The sequence below is a fragment of the Bos indicus x Bos taurus genome, chromosome X, assembly GCF_003369695.1.
Source record: "Bos indicus x Bos taurus breed Angus x Brahman F1 hybrid chromosome X, Bos_hybrid_MaternalHap_v2.0, whole genome shotgun sequence".
Lineage (NCBI taxonomy): Eukaryota > Metazoa > Chordata > Mammalia > Artiodactyla > Bovidae > Bos > Bos indicus x Bos taurus.
This window is the reverse complement of record NC_040105.1, coordinates 110,295,397-110,310,871: the sequence shown is the minus strand read 5'-3', so window position 1 is coordinate 110,310,871 and position 15,475 is coordinate 110,295,397. Positions and strand designations below refer to the sequence as shown.

At 43.6% G+C, this 15,475-nt stretch overlaps 1 long non-coding RNA gene across 1 annotated transcript; it reads left to right on the top strand.

The window, feature by feature from the left end:
- Positions 1 to 6,153: 6,153 nt before the first annotated feature.
- On the top strand, positions 6,154 to 7,150 carry LOC113887862. The gene is made up of 2 exons (XR_003509844.1): positions 6,154 to 6,376; positions 7,092 to 7,150. It is a non-coding gene; the product is annotated as an uncharacterized LOC113887862 (long non-coding RNA).
- Positions 7,151 to 15,475: the final 8,325 nt, after the last annotated feature.

Below are 15,475 nucleotides of genomic sequence, written 5' to 3'. Positions count from 1 at the left end.
TGTTTCAAGAATAATCACCCCTGGAGAAATAAGTGTTCTGGTTGACTGACCGCTGTCACAAGGAGAGGGTCATAAATTGTCAGCAGGCCCCCCTGGCCAGAAGATGATGTAACACCCCTAAGACCTCTGTATACATTTGTATACATTTTAATAAATTTGTATACATTTTAATAAAAGTCAGGACTGCTGTCCCCGTGTGACTTTTGTATAACATCTCAGTGTATAAAAACAGATTCTGGAAAATAAAGAATTGGGATCAGTTCCTCGAAAGACTGGTCTCCCCATGTCTCTCTCTCTCTCAAACTCTGGCTGAGTCTCCATCTGGAGCGCGGAGCCCGCCATGCTTACTAATTATGCCTGGGTTTCTAAGATCCGACCGGGGAGGCCTCGGTGTCTCTCTCCTTCAGGAGAATGGAAGGACACCTGCAGCCTACATAAGTGGTGCGAGCTTCTTGTCTTGAAGTTTTATTGGTTTCCTGCGTAAACCAAGCTACTCAGCCTCTTTTCTCCACTGAATTTTCCTGCTGAGCTATCCTCATTCTATTACTCTTTACATCTCTAATTAATATCTAATTGAAGCTATTGTATCCTGATCCTCGCCAACGCCGTCTCCCTTTCGAATACCCTGGATCAGCTGGGGCTGGACCCTGGCAAAATCTCTCTCTAGGAGTGCCATCAGGCACTGAGGCATTATGAGGAATGAGTGTATGAGGGTCAATTTTCTAAATTGACAGAGTAATGGAGGGCTGATTTTTGGCCTTAAGGGAACTCCAGAGACCCCCTTGATTGTGAGTTCTTAGTCTTGAGTTGGGCCAGAGTAGGAAGTTAAGAGAGAGAAAGCTGCCCCAGTGTCTATTATAAAGTAGGTTTTTTTGTTTGTTTGTTTGTTTGCCACTACCCTGTCTACCCTAAGTTCCGAGCTCGTGTCCAGGACACAGACCGGGGTGGGGGTAGCTGGAACCCGGGCCCTGTCATTGGAACAACTCTCATAGGGTTGGGCTGGGGTTTGGGGGAGAAATGGGGATCTCTCCAGGGGCGCCAGGGCATCCCTGTGGACATTCCACTCTCCAAGTCTGGGAGGTGGTGACCTCCCCAGGGGTGTCAGGGCGTCCCTGGGGACAGTCTACCTCTCAGTGTCTCTACTGACCACAGGTTGGGCATGATTTGGCGGGGTGGAGTGCGAGTTTGGGCATGTTTTTATCCAGTGTCCTGACTGGTTGCATGGGAAGCAGGGTCTGGGGGGTTCTTAAGTTCCAGTCTGGGGTGATTTGGACCGGGCTGATCTCTTCTCTTAATTGCTGCCGCCAAAAGGACATATTTAGCTTTTCTCTCATGGTCTTTTTCTCTCTTAGACTCTTCCTTTCTATTACTGAATACCTTGCTACTTCTAGAAGGTCTCTTTGGGGGGTCTCAGGGACTTTCTCTAACTGGCGTAGTTTTCTGTGAATATCGGAGGCTGACTGGCTTATGAACTGGATATGTAGGTATAGAAGTCCAGCAGGGGTTGAAGTATCTGGATTAGTGTATTTTTGAACTGCCTCAGTAAGCCATGAAAGAAAAAGGCAGGATTTTTATCTTTTTCTTGAGTCACTTCTCTAATCTTATCATAGTTAATATGAATGTGAGAGCTTTTTAGTATTTTTTCTAGTAAACAGGTGTTCATATGATGCAGGTACTGGATGTCAGCATTGCCTGTTTGATATGTCCACCATGGCTCAGTTAAAGGGACTGTATTATCAACCACTGGATTAGTCTTATCTTGGTTATGGAGCTGATCAACATGAGTCTGGGCTGTATGTCATATCCATTTCTTTTCATCAGGGGTTAAAGTGGCATTTAGGATGTAATAAAGATCATGTTAGGTTAGATTATATGTTTGTGTAAGACAGAGGAATTTTTTTTCTGTATCTAGTAGGATTTTTTGAAAAGGATCCCAATTTTTTTTTTTTTTTCCAATTTGTGTCATATCAGAAATTGAGAAAGGCACATGAACCCAGGTAGGGCCCTCTGGTCCTGCTACCTCTCTGAGAGGAAATGTGTTTGCTTCAGGTCCTGGCCGATGGAGGTGGGGTAGAAATCTTTTGTGGGGTTTTGGAGTCATCGCTTTCTGATTTGGAGGAGGAAGGGCTAGATGATGGGGTCTCATCTCCAGAATGGGGCAGTAGGGAGGAGGCTCATCTGTCTGGTCAAAATTGGGGGCTAAGTGTTTTAAATTTGGATTCTTTTGTAATGGAGGGGGAGAGAGAGCCGAGGAGAATTTCATAGGTAGAACAGTCTTTGTAGAGAGAAGGACAGCTTTTAAGGTCTCAGAAGGCTCGAATTAGGGGACCTTTGACCATTTGCCATTCTGTTTGAGGAGTTAGTGAGATCTGATAAAGTACTGAAATCAAAAGTCCCGAGCTCAGACCAGCAGTTTTGGTTGTCTAATTGGTATTGAGGCCAGATCTGTATACAGAGTTGTTTGAAGTGGTAAACTTTGAGTTCAGTGAGGAAGAGTGGTCTGAGATTTTTGAGAATACATGTCAGAGAGGAATCCTTTGGGACAGACTGGCCAGACCCCATAATTGAAAGGCAAGCAGAGGCTCCTTTTGGGAGCTCAGGTGATCAGCCATAGTCGCAATAGGAGTTATGAGAAGAGACCTCTGTGTTGAGGTGAAGCATCCCCCACCATTGCCTACAGAGTGGCCCTAGGATGGGGGTCCCCAGGACCCAGAGAGGACTGGGTTCTAGAGCACCTCTAGAACACCATCTGGATCTTACCTTAATCTAGGGGCCAGCTCGAGTGGAATGTTGCATGTAGGGTAGCTGAATGGCAAAAGGTCTCTGTATCACAGTAATCCAAGTCTATGCCCCAACCAGTAATGCTGAAGAAGCTGAAGTTGAACAATTCCATGAAGACCTACAAGACCTTTTAGAACTAACACCCCAAAAAGATGTCCTTTTCATTATAGGGGACTGGAATGCAAAAGTAGGAAGTCAAGAAACACCTGGATCCACCACAAGTATACCCGCGTTCCCCATACCTGTGGTGGATTCATTTCGATATTTGGCAAAACTAATACAATATTGTAAAGTTTAAAAATAAAATAAAATTTAGAATTAAAACAGGGAAAAAAAAGAAACACCTGGAGTAACAGGCAAATTTGGCCTTGGAATACGGAATGAAGCAGGGCAAAGACTAATAGAGTTTTGCCAAGAAAATGCACTGGTCATAGCAAACACCCTCTTCCAACAACACAAGAGAAGACTCTACACATGGACATCACTAGATGGTCAACACCAAAATCAGATTGATTATATTCTTTGCAGCCAAAGATGGAGAAGCTCTATACAGTCAACAAAAACAAGACCAGGAGCTGACTGTGGCTCAGATCATGAACTCCTTATCAAATTCAGACTTAAATTGAAGAAACTAGGGAAAACCACTAGACCATTCAGGTATGACCTAAATCCAATCCCTTATGATTATACAGTGGAAGTGAGAAATGGATTTAAGGGCCTAGATCTGATAGATAGAGTGCCTGATGAATTATGGAATGAGGTTCATGACATTCTACAGGAGACAGGCATCAAGACCATTCCCATGGAAAAGAAATGCAAAAAAGCAAAATGACTGTCTGGGGAGGCCTTACAAATAGCTGTGAAAAGAAGGGAAGTGAAAAGCAAAGGAGAAAAGGAAAGATATATGCATCTGAATGCAGAGTTCCAAAGAATAGCAAGAAGAGATAAGAAAGCCTTCCTCAGCGATCAATGCAAAGAAATAGAGGAAAACAACAGAATGGGAAAGACTAAAGATCTCTTCAAGAAAATTAGAGATACCAAGGGAACATTTCATTCAAAGATGGGCTCGATAAAGGACAGAAATGGTATGGACCTAACAGAAGCAGAAGATATTAAGAAGAAGTGGCAAGAAAACACAGAAGAACTGTACAAAAAAGATCTTCATGACCCAGATAATCACAATGGTGTGATCACTCATCTAGAGCCAGACATCCTGGAATGTGAAGTCAAGTGGGCTTTAGAAAGCATCACTAGGAACAAAGCTAGTGGAGGTGATGGAATTCCAGTTGCACTATTTCAAATCCTGAAAGATGATGCTGTGAAAGCGCTGCACTCAATATGCCAGCAAATTTGGAAAACTCAGCAGTGGCCACAGGACTGGAAATGGTCAGTTTTCATTCCAATCCCAAAGAAAGGCAATGCCAAAGAATGCTCAAACTACCACACAATTGCACTCATCTCACATGCTAGTAAAGTAATGCTCAAAATTCTCCAAGCCAGGCTTCAGCAATACGTGAACTGTGAACTTCCTGATGTTCAAGCTGGTTTTAGAAAAGGCAGAGGAACCAGAGATCAAATTGCCAACATCCACTGGATCATGAAAAAAGCAAGAGAGTTCCAGAAAAACATCTATTTCTGCTTTATTGACATGCCAAAGCCTTTGACTGTGTGTATCATAATAAACTGGAAAATTCTGAAAGAGATGGGAATACCAGACCACCTGACCTGACTCTTGAGAAATCTGTATGCAGGTCAGGAAACAACAGTTAGAACTGGACATGGAACAACAGACTGGTTCCAAATAGGAAAAGGAGTACGTCAAGGCTGTATATTGTCACCCTGCTTATTTAACTTATATGCAGAGTACATTATGAGAAATGCAGGACTGGAAGAAACACAAGCTGGAATCAAGATTGCCGGGAGAAATATCAATCACCTCAGATATGCAGATGACACCACCCTTATGGCAGAAAGTGAAGAGGAACTAAAAAGCCTCTTGATGAAAGTGAAAGTGGAGAGTGAAAAAGTTGGCTTAAAACTCAACATTCAGGAAACGAAGATCATGGCATCTGGTCCCATCACTTCATGGGAAATAGATGGGAAACAGTGGAAACAGTGTCAGACTTTATTTTGGGGGGCTCCAAAATCACTGAAGATGGTGACTGCAGCCATGAAATTAAAAGATGCTTACTCCTTGGAAGGAAAGTTATGACCAACCTAGATAGCATCTTCAAAAGCAGAGACATTACTTTGTCAACAAAGGTCCGCCTAGTCAAGGGTATGGTTTTTCCTGTGGTCATGTATGGATGTGAGAGTTGGACTGTGAAGAAGGCTGAGTGCCGAAGAATTGTCGCTTTTGAAGTGTGGTGTTGGAGAAGACTCTTGAGAATCCCTTGGACTGCAAGGAGATCCAACCAGTCCATTCTGAAGGAGATCAGCCCTGGGATCTCTTTGGAAGGAATGATGCTAAAGCTGAAACTCCAGTACTTTGGCCACCTCATGGGAAGAGTTGACTCATTGGAAAAGACTCTGATGCTGGGAGGGATTGGGGGCAGGAGGAGAAGGGGACAACAGAGAATGAGATGGCTGGATGGCATCACTGACTCGATGGACGTGAGTCTGAGTGAACTCTGGGAGTTGGTGATGTACAGGGAGGCCTGGCTTGCTGTGATTCATGGGGTCGCAAAGAGTCGGACACGAATGAGCAACTGAACTGAACTGAACGGAACTGAGAGAAAAGAGGAAGAGAGAGAGAAAGGCCAATATTTTTCGGGTTACATGGAAAACCCATAAAGCCCTTACACAGGACTTTTACCACTCACGAAGGCACAGGACTTCCTCTTGAGGAGGTCTTGAAAGCCTGGGCTGGAAAGTGAGCTTGGCAGGCTTCCACACCCTGAAGAGCTGGCTGTGGAGAAGAGAAGGAACCTCAACCTCCCAGGTTTCAGCACCAAAAATGTAACGTAAGGGAGTTAGAGAAGGCGAGGTTCAGAAAAAGAATGAGACTGGCACTTTACAGGAACAGATCACCTTTAATGAGGCAAGAAGGGGCAGCAGTCACATTAGCGAGCTGCTGCGCTTATCCAAGAAAATAGTAAGTATATATAGGCATGTATGTGGAAAGTTACTGTCTTAAGGGGGCTTGTTCTTCTCCAAGGTTGTTCGGAGTAGTTATCTCTTAAATGGCTGGGGCAAGGAATTTTGGAGATAGACCAGAGGCTGGACCAGCTGGGAGCTGGGCGTAATAAACCTTAATGTCCATTTTTTCCTTCGGGTGAGAGAGTTCTTTGTTTTGCATAGAATGGTGGGGAGGACCTGGAGGAGAGTTTTAACTCCAGGCTATTTTGAGCCATGTAACTTTCCTTCAAAGGGAAAAAGGAAGTTTGCCCCATCCACTCATGTTATGGGCTTCCAAGTTACCTAATTTTCCTGCAACTGTCTTAGGCTGTCGATCTGTAAGCAAGTCTCCTTGTAGATCTGTATAACCACTGTTTCCTCCAGGACCTGTGGTGGAAAAATCTAGTACTGGCCAGCCTATGGGACTGTAATGAGAAGAGAGGGGACCCGGAATTAGCTGTCCAGACCTGCCAGATGAGTAAGTGCAACCTTATGTTATGTGGGGCCACAAATGCTGGGAGGAGGGTAGCACCCATTCCATCAGCTGTAAGATTATTTAACATGGTGTTTAAATGTCTTCCCTGAGTCTGTAAAGTAGGAACTTCCAACAATGTCAGGATCACTCCCTGAGCGCTGCTCAGACACTATGTTTATAATGGACGTCTTTAATTAGTCAGTGGCATCTTTTTCCAGTCCACCGTGAGTGCCATTATTACAGACACTGAATTTATTAGAAGGTCACATTTCCAAAAAGCCTGTTATTGCCATTTTCACATCAGAGTTCTGATCTGTCTTTTTATCCTTTTGGAAATCACTTGTAATACCAGACAGAAGCAAGCTGGACTGGATGGGACTGTGAAAAACAAACTTCAGGAATCCAGAGACTGTGGAGTGCTGTTTTTTTTGGTTTTGTTTTTTTTTTTTTTCAGGTAGGGGAACAAGGATTTGAATGTAATTTAAAGCCAGCTCTATTTAGGAAAGCGGAGCAAGATGAGCCCTGTACACCAAGTTAGTGGCAGAGAATGATAGTCTGCCAGTCTGTCCCCTCTATAAGTGGGTGGGCATTTACTTTGCAGGGGTCCTGGAGGTGTAGGCTCCATATTATTCAAATAATATGCTGGTCAATACTTCATTAAATATTTACCCTTCCACAGTTCGTCTTTTTTTTTTTTTTTTTTTTTTTTGCTTTGCAGATGTTGCTGAGACAATACATCGTGTTTCATTAAAAATAAATTTTAGTATCTGAGTATGACTCTTTCTTACTGTCATCTTTGAGCCTCAATTTCCACATTTGCAAAATGGGAATCACACCTTGCTCTCAGGTGCCGGGAGCCAGAACGGGAGTTCCCACCCATGACAAAGGTCATGCGGAGAGGCCTGATATGCAAAGGCCAGTCAGGACTCGAGGGCCCACTCCCCCAGACCTGCCTGAGCATCTACCCCAAAACCAGAATCTGTTCGTTTTACTATTTCACGACTTTCACCAACTCTTCTGACATTAACGGGGGGCTATCCCCGACCACCTTTCTCTGAAGAAAATCAACTTAGAGCTCTAGTTAATAAGTCTCCTGGGCATAATAGGAGTGTTTCCATTCAAACCCCTCTGATGACTTTCTAGCTTGCCTGACAGGTTTGTTCGGACTTCTGCAGCTATGCATGTGATTGTTCACAGCCTCCCAACCAGAGAGGCACAGGAAGCTTACGATATTCTAATGCAGAGCTCCTCAGAGAGTTAAAATTGTTAGAATAGAACTAGTAGAGGATTTCTTTGTTGAGCTAATGCTTGCTGCCAAGTTTCCATATCCCTTATCTACTGTGTCCCTGGGAGTGTATTGATTAATATAGTTGGTGTATAGAAATGTAAGTAGTAGCTTTAAGGTTTGTAACCTTGGACCCTTGAGTTAATTCTTTTCTTGTTATAGCCCACCATACTTTTTCCCTATAGGAATGCAACTTTATCTAATGCTTTCGGAGGGTGGTGCCTGACTTTAGAATAGTCACCTTTAGAGAAAAATAAGTTTTCTGAAGAAAGGGTCATAAAATGTTAACAGGCCTCCTGGCCAGAAGATGATGTAAATCACCTAAAGCTTTTGTATATGATAAGTTTGCAGAAAGAAAGCCTGGCTTCGATAAGGATCAAGGACTGCTGACCTTGCATGACTCTACCTCCGCCCCCCACCATTATCCTCTATGCACAACTTAAGGTATAAAAACTACTTTGGAAAATAAAGTATGGGCCTTGCTCATCAGGCTTGGTCTCCCCGTGTCGTTCTTTCTTGTTTCCTTTTCTCTACTTTTCTTCTCTGTTCTTCCTTCAGGGTGACTGATCGGAGTGTGGGGGCTCTCTGAGACCACTTACCTGCCTGGGCTTCTAAGACCCAGAGAAGGTGCCTAAGGTGGGGCACCTTCAGCTATTCGAGAGGGCGCCTGCGGCCTCTGTGGTCAGAGCAAGTTCGGTGTCATGAACCTTATTAGTTTCCCATGTAAACCAGTCAGGTCAAGCCTCTGTCTCTTTCTCCTTTTATCTATCCTTTCGCCAATGCCGTCCTCCTGAGGGAATCCCTGGATCCAACCGGGGCTGGACCCCAGCACTCAGGGATATCTATTCTATGGTTTTTCTTGAGTGCTTACCACACAAGAGGTACTGAAGGAATTAGTACACCATTTCCAGGACCCATATATGGGAACAGAACATTGTGGCTTCATTTAGCTCATCTCCCTACCTGTCCAGACCCCATTTCAACCAAACGTTTGTTTCCTTTCACAGGGCCAGCAAATTTCCTCAGATATCACTGGACTTCTCTTTGAAAACCAGCCTCTTTAATCCTGCTATGATGCCAAGAGGCAGCCCAGCAACTCACACCTTGCCTTGCTCTGAGCCACTTTCTTTTCTGGCCATCTATGATGCCTTATGCCAAAGCTGATATGGCTCAGCACCAAGTTCAGGCACCAAGAGGGTGCTTGTTAACTGGCAGTGCAGAAAAGGTCCCCTCCCTTTCATTGTCTGTATCAAGTTACTTCTTTTCTGGGCAGTGGTTAATTTGTTGAAAATCTGTGGAAGAGTTTTCACAATTGGGGTGGGGGGAAAGCACTAAATAGAAATATGAACTCTTATAAGATGCATTCAAAGACACTTCTAACCTCTAGGTTCATAGAAACCTCGGGCTCCTCTGTTGCTTTATTAGCACAGGTTTTATCCATAAGGTGGCATCATAGAACCTGAATTTCATTCACCAAAGGTTAAAATAAAATCCACATTTCTTTGTGATTGGAAACTAAAGTGTGAGTATAGTCTTTAGAGGGCATGTTGACATTTTAAAGACTTTTTGTTTATCCCTGTAATTGGTGAAATTACTTTAAAGCTGTGAAAGAGGGGGTCATGATAATTTCCTACCCAGTGAAAACCTGAGGCCTGAGATACTTAGAAAAACCTATCCTGAGCCCATATTCTTTCACCAAGTGACATGATGATGATCAAAGCTGGCTTATTTCCTAGTCAAAACAATTGTGAAACTTAAGAATAACTGTGATGCCTTCTTCCCCTTCCATACACACTTATTCCCACTGCCCATCATAGTCATCTTGGCTGACTTCTTTAGAGGCAGGGGTCAAGAAAACCTAAATGAATGGTTTAATAGGTAAATCTGCTATGTATTGGCACTTAAAAATAAGTCACAAGGTTGAGGATTCCAAAAAGATGACTCTCCAATTGGTGACAGTTTCACACATCAGGGCTCTCATGGAAAGCGAAGGTAATCCTCCACTGAATTTGAGATGGAATCTGGCTTGCTGGTTCTTTCCCAGAAATTCATTCCTAGGCCAGCCATGTCACTTAGGCTCATGAGACTATACTTCAGTGAATGTCTACTCATTTGTGGGAATGTTAATGTTCTATAAATTCTTGGTGCAAAGTATTCCGTTGGATACATACCACAAGTGGGATTGCTGGACTAGATGATAGTTCTGTTTTTAATTTTTTGAGGCACTTTCATACTGTTTTCCATAGTAGCTGTACCAATTTAATCTTGAACTAAATGAGTTTCATGAGTGGTTCTCAGGCCACTTTTGATTGTCGGTTCTTTTCATGAGAAGTACTGTAGAGATTAAAGGGTCAAAGCGGGAAGGACTTCCCTGATCAGGAAAGATGGAATGACTAACAATGTGTGGACCTTCGTTGGGGTGCCTAAAGCCTAGAGGTGGGGAAGGGGCTGGGAAGAGTGAGCCTCTATAGAGCTGTTCTCAGAGCACAAGGAGAAAGCTGGACAGGAGGACATAGGCCCTCAACGTGAAAGGTGTATTGGACTTTCTGTGGTCAAAAGTGTCTCCTACCTATTTCTCAATCCCTGGTATTGTCTGGGATCATTGTAGCAAGGGTACTGAAAATATAGTGCACATCACTGAGTGTGACATGAGAGTGGATTACTTTCTGACAAAGGTGAGACTTTCATGATGAAGGCTTTACCCTATGCTACAGCATTCCCCAGAATTTTGGACTTCACTATTAGAGATGTTCTTGTGTTCCTGCTTCAGTCTGTGTACTGCCTTAGGCTGTGAAAAGCGACTCAAGAAATGTGGCCTTTCCCCTTCCTATACTGTGGCCTAGAGCAGTAATCTGAGGGAGTCTCCTGGGAGGTGCCCACTGATGTTGACTACACTTGGTTGAGTGGTCTCACTCAACTCTTCTATTGAGACTGCCTGTGGCTGTAAAGAGGCAAATGAAACTGAGTTGCTGTTGCTGGTGCTTCACTCTTCCTTCAACACTCACACATCCCAGGTGCCTTAGTAAAGTCCTAAAGAAGGCGTATATTGGCCAATGAGCCTGGATGTGCAGGAACCTCCTGAGTCAGGTACTCCAGCTGGAGGATCAAGCCCTTGTATTCCTCTTGCTGAAGAGGGCTACACACCCAGGCTGTAGCTATCTCCCCCCTCTCCTCCTGCCCCGTGTATCTGCTAGAAATCCTTTCTGCTTGATGGTGGCTCCTCTTCCATTTGGTCCTTCCTGTTTGTGGGGGTGACACTGCCTCAAGGGGACCTTCTATGCGCTCTCAAAGAATAAGGTGTTGTTGTTACAACAGTGGAGGGACAGTTATGCATTGTTTGTGATGGTGTGCTACTGGAGTGGTGGAGATGAAAGGGGAGCTCAATTTGGGGAGGGAAAAGGTCCAATGGTTTCCCTATTTCAGGCTTTTGCTTGCTCTTGATTAGGGAAATTTGGGCCCAGCAGGGCTTTGAGGAGGAGGCTCTGAGAGTATAAGGAAAGACTGACAGTGGGGAGGACAAATGTCTTTGGTGTGATGATTGTGGTGGACATTGTGGGTTCAGGGCTCTTTCTCCTGTCTCCTTCCTCCATTCTTGTGCCCGTCCTTTAGGCTAGCATAGCTGAGAGACAGAAGATAACAATGCACCCTGATGGATATAAGAAAATATGGCTTTCTTATAAACTAGGACATTTATTATGGGATCAGGACTGGTTTCCATTTTCCCAAGAGAATTGTGATTTTGTCTGCAAGTGAAGGCTTTGCTGTCTCTTCCTTGTTCTGTTGTCTAGACCTGTGAAAAATGGCTGTTGTGGAAGGGGAGCTCTTTTCCCTGCTGTACTGTTACACAGTATATAATCTAAGGGAGTTCTGAGAAGGAACTGCTATTGCTTACAGTTCTTTTTTTTTTCTCCAGAGATATTTTTCATCTTTTTCCTGTAGCTTTATGGGCTCTTGGTCACTACTTTTGCTGCCAGATCCCTGAAGGAAAACACTTGGTTTATCAAATTACCAAGAGGCTTATTTAACTTATAGAAAAGATTTGCATACATTGCAGAGAGTCAGAAATGGCAACCCACTCCAGTATTCCTGCCTGGAGAATCCCAGGGACAAAGGAGCCTGGTGGGCTGCCATCTATGGGGTTGCAAGGAGTCAGACATGACTGAGGTGACTTACGAGCAGCAGAGTCAGACAAAGAACTGACACATATTCCAAAGTTTTTTAGGAAAGGCAAGAAAGAAGGCCTTATCCCTTTTCAATATGAGCAATTTAATTGTCCTTATTTTAGTTTCCCTTACAATATGCTCTGGTGAGATACCAGGTCCCCTGAGTATCTGCATCCTCCCTCCAAGTGCTAATTGTAAAGTCCTGGCCATAATCAGACCTGTGCAGAGAACTTCCTCATGAGGAACTTGTGAAAACAGCACCTGAAGGATAAGTACAAAGTGTGAGTGACTTCTTATCGTCTAGCTGCTTTTTAACCCATACATATGTCCTCAGTGGGGATTCTCTGTGATCAATAGGATCAATGGGGATGAGAATTAAAACTACAAACCTTGTTTAGAGATGGTTTAAATCACTCTGCTGATGTCAGCAGTCGGTTGGCAAGTGGAGCTGAACTTCATCTCTCACCGTCCCTTTCTCAAGTACTCTGAAGGAGCAGAGATTTGATCTCTGATTGGTGGAGGTCTGATTTCTGTGTCTTGTGGTGCACAGGACCTGCTAGAATACTTGGTAGGAGGCAAGGACTCAGATCCTGCAGAGTTTTAGTTATGGAATTTTAGTGTGCAGTTCTTTCCGAAAGAGTGGACAGAATGAGCAAAATATGTGCATTCCTATACAATTTGAATGGTCTCTTCATCCCTCTGGACTTGAATTTGCCCTCCCAGTCTACTATGCTGACTCCAGCACACACACAAAATGGGTTACTGAGCGTTGCCTGCCAGGCCACCTCACAGTTTAGATTTGGGTTGGCTTTCTGAGCTTCCTTCACCTCTCCTTATTCATGTGCAAGCCTACTGTACTACTTCTTATCAGTTTTGGAAAAGGACAGCAGTGAGCTCACTTCAGTGAATCCTAAGAAGATTCACTGGTTTACTCAGCTTCTCCCCATCAGTCAGACAGAGTACCTTCCAGAATGCTGAAAGGCCTGTTGTAGATTTTCCTCTAGTAGATTGTCAGAGTACTGAGCTACAGGATATAGGATATAGTCAAAGTCAGGAACCAAGCACCTGTGCATCTCCTCCAGACCCCAGGACTGACGTGTACTGAAAATGCTGAAGGTTGATCTTATTCCATCATGTTTTTTTGTTTTTTGTTTTTTGTTTTTTTTTTTACCAAGTAATAATAATAAATTATGAAGGTGGAATTTAACTTCAGAGTGTATAGGTGTATTTATGGTATAGATTATGGAGATGCTTTATGGATGTATAATCTCCAGACTCATTAGATTGTATACATTAAATGTGTACATTTTTTTGTATGTCAGTCATTCCTCATACCTCAATAAAGGGGTTTAAAAATAAAAAAAAAAGACCCTTCCATGATCACAAATGAGTGCCCCCCCTCAAGTGTTTTTAGATTTTAGAACTGAGAGGGAAGAATGTTTCTCCTTGGGGAAATGGGTGGTGCCATTTACGGCTTCTGTATTATGGTTTTGCCTTGGTTTTTCTATGTAAACTTGGTGTTTGTATTGGTGGAATGTAAGGTTAACCTTTAGTCTGCAGGATTTTGAATTTCATAGAAAAACAGCAGTTCTACAGAATTCGTTAACTTCACGCGGAGGACTTTGCCTCGAAGAGTGACCCTGTGACATCAGTGAGTTGTCGTTTGACCAGAAATTGACTTTTGGGTATCGTGCCTTTGGGAATGGCTTGGACTTTGGGTTGTTTTCATTTTTTATAATATTTGCTTTTGTGCTTACTCGAGAAATCTTTAAAAATATTGTACCCATGGGGACATGTCAAAGTGCATGTGTGCTGTATTTGTATTCCACAGGGTGGAAGACCCTGTCTCAGGCTCGTTGGTCTCTCTAGCAGGCCTCTTTTCTCTGAGACCTTCCCACAGCCTTCTATTTTCTGTGTCACTGAGTTTCCTGGCCATAGCTACTTCGTTTGGTACACTTTTCATCTTATCCTAGTGGAGCCAATAATATTTTTGTTATAGTTTGGGACTAGACCCACAAGAATGAGTGAGAGCCTATAAAGGTTCACTAGTAACTTTTTACTGCACAGAATATAAAAAGACATACTGTTTGGACTTCCCCAGCAGTCCAGTGGTTAAGACTCCGTGCTTCCAATATGGGGGGTGGGGGGCGGTTTCAATCCCTGGCAGGGGAACTAAGATCCCGCATGCTGCATGGCATGGCCAAAAAAAAAAAAAAGACATACTGGTGAGTTTCCCTGAGCTAGCCTCATTTCTGTGTCTTTAAAAAGTATTTGTTGCCTAAGTTTCTTGTACTTTGTTAAATATTTGTGTTCTTCCAATAAAATTCATTTGCTTCAGAAGGCCTCACTTTCATGTTTTTCTTACTCTCAATGAGCACCAGCATGATCAAGAAAGCTGCAGCTCTGTTATGTGCATTGTCACCTGAACCGGGGCAGAGCTTTAAGCTCTGGAGTCTGATGGCTTAAGAACAGGAGCTGGTGGCAAGAGGATGGGGTCTCCAGGCCATGCTAAAAGTTCCCTCTTTGTTAAGCTCTCCCCTTTGTTTAGGGAAGTATTCCCCTTAATGTTACTCAGTCATGTCCAACTCTGTGTGACCCCATGGACTGTAGCCCGCCAGGCTCCTCTGTCCATGGAATTCTCCAGGCAAGAATACAGGAGTGGGTTGTCATTCCCTTCTCCAGGGGATCTTCCTAACCCAGGGATCGAACCCTGGTCTCCTGCATTGCAGGCAGATTCTTTACCATGCGAGCCACCTGGGAAGCTTGATCCCCTAAAGGTAGCAAGTAATCTAGTGCCTCCCTATGAGAAGCAATACTTTTAGCCACTTCATAAAGGCCATGAATGCATATTTGAAGATCGGGGAGAAATCTTCTGATACTCCCAAGAGCAAGTAAAGGTAGAGTGAACAGCATGACTTTATAGAAGATTAGTTCAGAAGTCAGTAGGACCAAACTAGAAGCAGCAAGTACACAATTAATTCCTGCTGAAGCCTGCATTAGAATCTCAGTCCGTTGAGCCTGAGACCTCTTTTATTACACCACACCACTAGGTCTTATAAAGACTTTGTAATAGTGGAATTAAATTAGCTAAGTGGGTAGAATTTTTTGGCATTTTTTATTCTTTAAACATATCAATACACTTTTCAGTTCTCACTGGAATTAGACATGCAATTAACTGAAATTGCATGTCCTACGCATAACTTCAGTTCAGTTTAGTCGCTCAGTCATGTCCAACTCTTTGTGATCCCATGAATCCCAGCATGCCAGGCCTCCCTGTCCATCACCAGCTCCAGGAGTTTACCCAAACCCATGTCCATCGAGTAGGTGATGCCATCTAACCATCTCATCCTCTGCTGCCCCCTTCTCCTACTGCCCTCAATCTTTCCCAGCATCAGGCTCTTCTCATGAGGTGGCCAAAGTATTGGAGTTCCATCTTCAACATCAGTCCCTCCAATGAACATCCAGGATTGATCTTTTTTAGGATGGACTGGTTGGATCTCCTTGCAGTCCAAGGGACTCTCAAGAGTATTCTCCAACACCACACTTCAAAAGCGACAATTCTTCGGCGCTCAGATTTCTTCACAGTCCAACTCTCACGTCCATACATGACCTCTGGAAAAGCCATAGCCTTGACTAGACGGACCTTTGTTGGCA